Raw genomic sequence first — 8,727 nt, forward strand, 5'->3', positions numbered from 1 at the left:
AACCTATCCCTTTCTGCTCCCCAGGGAGGGTGAGGCCTTCCATAGGGGGTCTTCAGAATCTGTCATATTCTTTGGGATAGGGCTAGGCCCATCCCATGTGTCTAGGTTTAGGGAGTGTCCCTCTATGTTGAATGGAGTCAACATAGTCTATTCCTATGCTAGGGATAAGTACTTATCTACTACAAAAGGCCCCAAAGATTTCTGAGGTTTCCTCACTGACACCCGCATTCATGGGGCCTGGATCAGTACCATGCTGGTTTCCCAGTGATCAGTCTGGGGACCAAGAGCTCCTGGATGTTCAGGTCAGCTGTTTCTGTGAGTTTTTACCAGCCTGGTCTTGACCCCTTTGCCAACGCATCCCAGAGGAGCAGATGCCAAGGAATAATCAAATTGATGGCTGAAATTTTATAACTTCTTATGTGCACATACCCTGTACTCCAAGACTTACTCTGGTAACCTCTAAATAATCTGCGTGGTTCCCTTTCGGCCATTTTTCTCCCATTTTCAATTTCTCTCCCTCCATCAACCTTTGTATTATGAAACTTGCCCTGCCAGAAAATTGCTGCTGCTTTGAAGGCACAGCTGCCTCGAGTTACATGGTCAGAAAGTACGAACTGCAATTGGGGCCTTTCTGAGGGAAGGTCTAATCACTCAGCTGGCACAAGGGAATATAGACATTTTTTGTCTGGACAGTACCAGTCTTCCTTCCTTCCTTCCTTCCTTCCTTCATACCTTCCTTCCTTCTTCCCTTCTTTCCTCCCTCCCTTCTTCCTCCTCCCTCCCTCTGCAAATACATCACTTTAGAAAGCTACTTGATCAACTAATCTGTAACTATCATGGAAATGTAATTTTCTATCCACCAAACCAATAAGGGACACCTGGTAAGAGGGCCTTATGCACCCCTGCATTCAATTCTTCTGTTTCCATGGAAACCCATAAAGCCCTGTGTGGAAGGTTCTCAGCATCCTGACACATCCCTCTTTCTCTCTTCTGCATCTTTCTCCATCTCTTTAGTGTGTTTGGATGTGATTACAATGCTTTTGCAACAGCTCTGCCGGCATTCATGTTCCATTCTAGCCCATCAGTGACTCATTGTAAGCTCATTGAAGGGCAGGAACCGGCACTCACGTGTGTTGCTTCCACAGCAGGCACTTAGTTCAGTGCCTTAGACTTAATGGGTTCTCAAAGCATATTTATCGAATCACATTAGATTAAGGGCTTATTGTGTCAGTGAGATTTGCTTTTGTGAGATCTAAAACATGGTCATGAAGAATTTCCTCAGCAGAATAGCTAGGAAGATAAAAAGGAGCCCATTGACGGAGCACTGTGTTGGCACCAACAATTCCTATCGTCTTTCAGCCTTGTCTGGTGTTTTACCATATCTAAGTCCAAATAATTCATAATTGGGGGCAAGTAATGTTCACTGAACAACTGCTCAACCTCAAATGTTTTAATTTCTGTTTATTTGTGAGTTGTTAAATATTCTCTAAAGCTTATAGTTAATAAGCAAAGATCAGAGCTGAGTAACTTCTCGGTAATCACACAACTAACAAAGGATAAAACGCTCTGTCAATCAACAGATTAGGGATTCTTATTTCCTTTTAGGCATACTTTGATGCTTTTAAAAAGTGAATCCTTCAATCTGAAAATAATGCACTTTTCAGTCAGACATCAAGGACTCCCAGTTATGTAGAGCTTGGTCTGAAACCAACAATTGAAGGGCAGCATTATTAAAAAGGAAAGAAAAGTTACAGGTCACAGTGAAGAAAGTAGCTGGAGAAAGTTCTGTTTGTCTCTTGCATTGGGGCATGAGTGAATGGCTGTGTCCACGAGGTCCAATAAACAGGGGATACCAAACCAAGACCCTAAGATAGGGAACCAGACAAATGAAAACAGAGAAGTCACGAGGCATAATGCACACTGAAGTGTAAGAAAAGTGTGTCCACCAGAAGTTTTAGAACAGGGAAGATGTCCTTACTGGAAAGGACACGGCCTTGAGAGTTGTCAATCCATAACAATGGAGTAAAAGACAGCTTTACATATATGATTCTGAGATAGGTGATAAGGGGGCCCTTTTTGGTATGGAATTTGACAGAATTATGTAACATGATAGAAAAGATTCTGTGAGAATAAAAATGTAAACATTGGATCTCTTTCTTAACTTCTGTTGGCTATTCATCATGGCCACATGAATGGCCAGTGCATGTGCAAGGCAGGCAGACATAATAATAAAATACCTGTCCTATGGCCCAGAGGCCAGACTTGAAGACCACATTACTTCGAAACTGCAGAAATTTCCATGAAGGGGGAATAGACGATTCTAGGAGTGCCTCAGCATTCATTTGAAACTTAAGAGAGTGAAGCTGTTACTAGGTATCATGAATTTGGAAAGAGGCTTCAAGGTAGATAAGCTTGGGAACATGAGGTAATGTGAAATCAGTTCTTTTCTCCACATATTCGGAAACAGAGTAAATCGCTGTGTCAATTCCAACTTGTAACTATTTGGAACAATTAAGTCACTCCAGTGAAGTCAATGATCAAGTTAATCAAGGATCTGTGATTTTAATCTTGAAAAATAAGCGAGGTTGAAAAGGAGAAACATGAGTAGTCTTCTCCCACAGATTAGAAAGCACAGTTCCTGTGTGTCAAATGTTTGTTTTGAATAACAGTAGTGTCATGTCCACACTAAGGGTGATATGCTTCTTCTGCAATTCTAGGGGTCCTCTCATTTCACATGATTAGAGAATCATTGATTAACCTGTCTGTCTGTCTGTCTGTCTGTCTGTCCCCATCTATCTCTTTCTGCCTCTCTCTCTCTCTCTCTCTCTCTCTCTCTCTCTCTCTCTCTCTCTCTCTCACACACACACACACACACACACACACACACACACACACGCACTCACTCTTTCTTGGCAATCATTTGTCAGATAGCTCAACATTGTTTCTCTTGTACCTTCTATCAGATGTAGAGTTTCTAGTGTTATTTTTTAACTCATGCCGTTATAAGATCCACATATTAAACAGTAGGGGTAACTCGTGAGCAATTTGAGTCATAATTTACTTACAGCCAATGCTCTCATGGACTTGTGATGGAGTACTTGAAAATATTTAAGTCTAAGAAATAATGCAATAGTCACAAACATCAGCCTTTTTGTAATAAAATCTTTATAGACAAATAATTCACATAGTATACAGCTTTCCCATTTACACAGTTTGGTGAGTCTTACAGAAGCAGAACCATGGGAGTGTGGAATCATCATCCGGTTCAACTTGAGAACACTTTTTGACAATTCCAAACACTTCCACCATGTATGGGATCATATGCACCACCATTCACTGATGACAGAAGATGTACGAACAAATGTTTTTGTTTTTCAAAGAAATAATTTTACATTTTTTGTAGGCTAAGATGTAAGAATAAGGAAAGATACTAGAGGAGAGTTAAACAACAACTTCTGAAGATGCACATAATACTGGTGAAGGGTGTTGGAGCTAAGGCATCCCATAGCACCACAGTAACGGGAGACTCAGTGTGCTGCTACTGAAAAGAGAAAGAATTTGAGATGTTGCAACTATTTAAAATAATAGGGCAACATTACGGACACCTTCCTGCTAACAAAATGAAAATATCTGAAGGAATGAATAATTCACGAAGGATACTTTTCATCACAGCTGAATCAATAGCTAAATAATTGAGTATCACTCTTAAATTATTTCTGTCAGTACTTTCAAATCTCATCTGCACCTTTGTCTTATGATCTCTGTTTGGATACATTGACCAAACTCGAGCTAGATAAAGCATCTGTTTAAAAAGCATCGCAAAACATCAGTGAGCTAGAACACTGGTGAGAAACCCAGACCAAGGATTTTAAAACCTCCTGGATAAGCAAGGAACAGAAACTGGCATTTGCTTTGAAAACATGTGTCCAGTGAAATGGAAGTTTAGCTGTTATCTTCCCTGATAATTTCCCCAAGGGAACAATTCAGAGGGTTTTGTTTGTTTGTTTGTTTTTGATGGACATTCTATCAGTTAGTCCTCCTAAATAATACTGGAGCTTCAGCTGCCATGCATGCCCTCAGGGGAAGTATAAATGAACGTGACTCCTGAAAGTGGTGCACTAAAAACTTATGCCAGCATTGGAGGAAGTTTAGCAGACTGGAGAAAGGTGCCTTCCTTATAAATTCATAGACACACATATCCACATCTTCATTATCCATTATCTGTGGCATTTGAAAAAGCCCCAGGTCATGAGTGTTTTTTTTTTTTTTTTTTTTTTTTTTTTTTGGTAAAAGACTTTTGTTTATGAATATACCCATGAGATTCAAAGAATTTCTTAAAAATTTTTTGTGGCAAATATGTCTTGCAGTCAAAAATTCTGAGGCATGTAAAGAAGATTTAGCATAAGCACAGTACAACAGAAGCAGCAGATGGAGTTATCAGACTTGTGAACTCACATATGCTGGTATGAAATATGGCATATGTATGACTATGTTATTCAATAAAATGTAAAGGATTTCAAAATCTGAGTCTTAAGACTTGGTAAAACAAAGAAAGAAACATATTAAGAATGAAATTCCTAGAATTAAAAATGAAACATAACTAAAAGTTATGAAAGAGAGTTTCAGTGATAGAGTAGACACAAGTAAAAAGAAAATTGGTAAAATGGAAGACACTTGTGAAGAAAATATCTCAAAAGAAATTCCAAGAACAAAACAAAAAACAAAAACAAAAAACCAAGAGATAGAGACACGACTCACCCGGTTCGAACATGGCCGAGATGGAAAGGCAAAACATCGGGACCGAGGCCCGTCTCCCGCCACTCTAGGGCGAGCGGCTCCTAACTGGGAAAGAAGAGAAAAATCCCTGTCCCCGAGAACAGATACACGCCATTAAAAGAAAACTGGATGAAGATATCTACTCCGATAGTAGAACATTTGGGACTTCAGGTACGCTTTAACCTGAAGTCAAGGAATGTAGAAATCAGGACTTGCAAAAACACCAAGGATGTCAGTTCCCTGACAAACGCAGCCAATTTTTGTGGAAGCCTTTTGTTCTTGGGTTTCAGGTGGAGGATGCGCTTGCCCATATCAGGCTGATGACCTCTTCCTAAAGTCTTCTGAAATTACAGACATTAAGCCCCTAAAAGGAGATCACCTGTCAAGGGCAATAGGAAGAATTGCTGGCAAAGGAGGAAAAAACAAATTTACCATGGAGAATGTGACATGGACATGGATTGTTTTGGCTGATGTGAAAATTCACATTCTCGGCTCTTTCCGACTTCCATCTGCAACCTCATCCTAGGAAGTCCTTCATCAAAGGTTTATGGCAATATCCGAGCTGTGGCCATCAGATCGGCGGGCCGGTTCTGATTCCCCTAAACCCTTGAGATGTTCACAGAAAACCATGGGAAGATTTCCCAGCCACCTACAGCTCAGGTTCCTTTTCAGGTCTCAGCCCAAGCAGAAGCAGCAAGGGAAGGTTTAACAGGACTTGCGCTCCCCGGCTTCTAGAATAATTTAAATATGAAAATGCAATATTGTTAATACTTAACACATTGAGTGTAAACTGCTGTCTTTTTCACATGGGGTCAGACTCAAAAGTTTAAAATCCTGTCATTTAGAGGCAGCTTCTTAAGACAGATTTGTAACTACACTTACAAGCATTTTTTTTTCTCTGAAAATTTTAATTAAAATCTCGACCTGTGTATCACAGTCCTTGGTACAGGGCACTGTGACTGCTTCAGGGTTGGGGCATAACATTAGTCTGCACTATTGAACCTAATGTGTTCATCTTTACACTCAGTGCAGTTTAGGAAATGAAAGCCCTGCACCACAAGGTTAATGAGTTACTTTTCAAATATGTAACAAAAGTAAAACAGTTTCCCAAGGAAAAAAAAAAGAGATAGAGACACTAGGAACAAGATCTAATAATTCTTTTCATCAGTTATAAGGAAATATTTTTGGAGTCAGAGGTCATGGAGGATACCAGGAGAACATGGCCCACCAAATTAACTAAGAGCTGCTCATGTGGGCTCACAGACTTAAACTTCATGCATGGGGCCTGCAAGGGTCTGGTCTCTACCAGGTCCTTTTGGTGTTTTCTGTGAGAGTCCTAGCAGTGGACTCTGCTCTTTTTACCTGTTCTTGGGACCTTTTTCTCTCTTGGGTTGCTTTGTTCAGCATTGATATGAGGGATTTTGCCTTGTCTAATTGTATCTCGTTTTGTCATGTTTGGTAGTCTCTTGGCAATCTGTTATTTTCTAAAGGGAAATGGCAGTGGGGTGGATCTGGCTAGAGCAGAGGTGAGGGGGTTGGAGTGGAGGGAGTGGAGGGAGGGGTAACTAGCCAGGATGTATTATATGAGAGATGAATCTATCATTTTCAAAGAAAATGAAAAAGAAAATACTGAGTTAGTACCTGGAGATCAAATGTTTGCCACAATTAATGGAAGACATGAACCTATATATTTTCTAAACATAACAATTCTGAATCTACACTTTAAAAAAAATGACCAATTGTTCAGTCAAGGCAAATTCTAGGAGACAGTCTCACAGGAAACTTAGCTGTCCTCTGGTTCTCACAATCTTTGTGCCCCCTCTTCCCATAATGTTTTCTTAGCGTCAGGTGTAGGCATTGTGTTGTGGATATACCTCTTGGGACTTGGTTTATCATAATTGGTTGATCTTTGATTTGTGTCCAGTTGTGGTTTTCTGTGGCAGCCTCCATTTGCCTTAAGAGAGCTTCTCTGATGAATGGTGACAGCTACACTGGGGAAAAAAAATTCACAGGGTCCAAACCCTAGACAAAGGTCTACAGTCAACTAATGACTGCTGAGAGAAGAGAATTAGTTTTTTCTAGGAATGAGACCACCAAGTGGTATTCAATGTAAAGTGTCATCCCTGAAATCATATATACATATGCAACAAAAGTAGACTCAGCAAACTGTATTTATGTATTTGTATATCTATCTATCTATCTATCTGTCTATCTATCTATCATTTGTCTATCATCTATCATCAAAGATAGATGGCATGAAGGTGGTGGCATGTGAGTGTTTGGAGAGATGAGAAGGACAGGGAAAAGTGATATATTTTAACAGCAAACTGACATGTTACTAATATAACTAAAATATATTAAAAATGTAAAATGTAACCTAATGGAGACTAGTCAAGATCAGATCTTATAAATGTCCATGCATAGGTAATCTTTTGTAGAACAACAATCAGTTTGAGAGTTACCTTTAAATGAAAGTAGTGGGCATCAAAAAAGATTATGGTCAAGAAATATCTATATTATACTAAGAAAAATATGTTTTCCTGGAGCTGTACAACAAATGGGACAAAATAAAGGAAAAGAAAATTCTCAAGCAACTTGAGTGTATTACCTGAAGACTAATAGTGGAAACAAGAGAGAGAAGGGAAGGACATTATTATAATTACAACATTTATGAAAAACAAAAAATACCTTGATCAAATTCAGGTCCTCAGGCTTGGGGGCAGATACCCTTATCTTCTGAGCCATCTCTCCAACCTGTCCCTTTAAGTTTTTAAAAGCAAATTTCAACCTGGCTTTCACTTCCATACTTTGCAAATTGTCAATGCCATAAATACCTCAGTATTGCCAGATGAGAAGTGTAAGCTTCAATGATAATCTTCACCTCTTTGTGTCTCCATTAACATTAATTAATTATTAATTGCATTTTGAAACTTGTCTTCTAGAACATCACAGTCATTTATGTGTTGCCATTTTTTTTGTAATTTTTTTATTAGTTCAAATTAGGAACAAGCTTGCTTCACATGCCAGTCCCTCCTCCTTCTCCCTCTCCCTCCTATTCCCTCAACCCTCCCCCCAACCTCCCGCCTGCCCCCCACCCCATCCACCCTCCACTCCCCAGGCTGGGTCGGGCCCTCAATGGGGCCTCCCCAAAGGCCACCACATCATCCAGGGTCGGGTCTAGGCCCTCCCCCATGTGCCCAGGCAGAGATGTGGGATGGGCTCTCAAAGTCCCTTTCTACACCAGGGAAAAATGCTAATTCACTACCAGGGGGCCCCTAGAGTACAGAGGCCTCCTCATTGACATCCATGTGCAGGGGTCTGGATCAGTCCCATGCTGGCCTCCCAGACAGCATCTGGGGTCCATGTGCTCCCCCTTGTTCAGGCCAGCTGTTTCTGTGGGATTCACCAGCCTGGTACCCACCCCTTCGATCTTCATTCCTCCCTCTCTGCAACTAAGTTCCAGAGTTCAGTTCAGTGTGTATCTGTGGGTGTTTGCCTCTGCTTTCATCAGCCACTGGATGAGGGCTCTAGGATGGCATAAAAAGTAGTCATCAGTCTCATCATAGGGGAAGGGCATTCAAGTTATCTCCTCCACAATTGCCTAGATTGTCAGTTCGTGTCATCCTTGTAGATCTCCCTAGTGCCAGATCTCTCCTCGGACCTATAGTGTGTTGCCATTTTTTTTTTAACAGTAAGTGTTTCACCATTGGTTGCCCCTACATCCTAATACTGAAACAAAAACATATTTAACTTTTCTTTGTCTATTCTCATTCCCTTGGAGATCTCTAATTTTAGACAGTGCTGTCAAATTTACATACAGATCTGAGATTCTCTTTCTGAGTCCTGACTGAATAACCAATTGCTTATGCTGAATATGTAGATGCCCAATGCACAGCACTTCGTACAGGAGAGCTCATTGGAATTGCATTCTTTAATCCTTACAAAACCCTA

General features: G+C 40.4%; 1 pseudogene; it reads left to right on the forward strand.

The window, feature by feature from the left end:
- Positions 1–4,769: 4,769 nt before the first annotated feature.
- On the forward strand, positions 4,770–5,370 carry LOC100772149 (annotated as a pseudogene).
- The last annotated feature ends 3,357 nt before the right edge of the window (positions 5,371–8,727 follow it).

Source organism: Cricetulus griseus (genome assembly GCF_003668045.3).
Source record: "Cricetulus griseus strain 17A/GY chromosome 1 unlocalized genomic scaffold, alternate assembly CriGri-PICRH-1.0 chr1_0, whole genome shotgun sequence".
Classification (NCBI taxonomy): domain Eukaryota; kingdom Metazoa; phylum Chordata; class Mammalia; order Rodentia; family Cricetidae; genus Cricetulus; species Cricetulus griseus.